A 650-nucleotide genomic window follows, 5' to 3' on the forward strand; every position below is an offset into this window, starting at 1 on the left:
CCCCGCCCCCTCGACTGGTCTCGCCCCGCCCTTCCGCCCCGCCCCGCCCGGGGCCGGCTGGGGGCCGCCGCGCCACACGGGAGCCCGGCAGAGCCCGGAGCAGCCGCCGCCGCCGCTCCCTCCCCGCCCCGTGAACCTCCCGCCGGTCCTTCGCCTCCTCCGGGGAAAAGGGAAAAGTTCAGACAGGCGTTCACTCGGGATGAAGTAACGGCAGCGTGGGACGGGCCGGACCGGGGCGGGCAGCGGGGGGATGCCGGGGACCACCGGGAAGTCGTGAGATGGCAGGGGAAAAAAAAAAAAGGAATAAAAGGAAGAATGAGCTTAAAAAAATAAATAAATAATTGGGATTTTCACGTGGATGCGGGGAGGAAGAGCGGTTCCCTCCCCCCCAACCCCTCATGCCGCGGGGAGATGGGGGGGAAGCGGGGGCGCTCCCGTGGGGAACGGGGACGCGGGCGGCCGCACCGGGGCACGGGAGAGGCTGCTCTCGGCGCCCCGCTCGGCCTTTAGTCGCCACGATCGCCCTTTACTCGCCACGGTCGCCCTTTACACGCCGCGCTCGCCCTTTACTCTCCCCCCACGAGGGGAAACCCCTCCCCTCCCGCGCTCCTTTGGCGCCTTTTCCTTCCCGCCACGGCGCGGCCCGCCCC

The sequence above is a fragment of the Calidris pugnax genome, unplaced genomic scaffold, assembly GCF_001431845.1.
Source record: "Calidris pugnax isolate Ruff unplaced genomic scaffold, ASM143184v1 scaffold91, whole genome shotgun sequence".
NCBI lineage: Eukaryota > Metazoa > Chordata > Aves > Charadriiformes > Scolopacidae > Calidris > Calidris pugnax.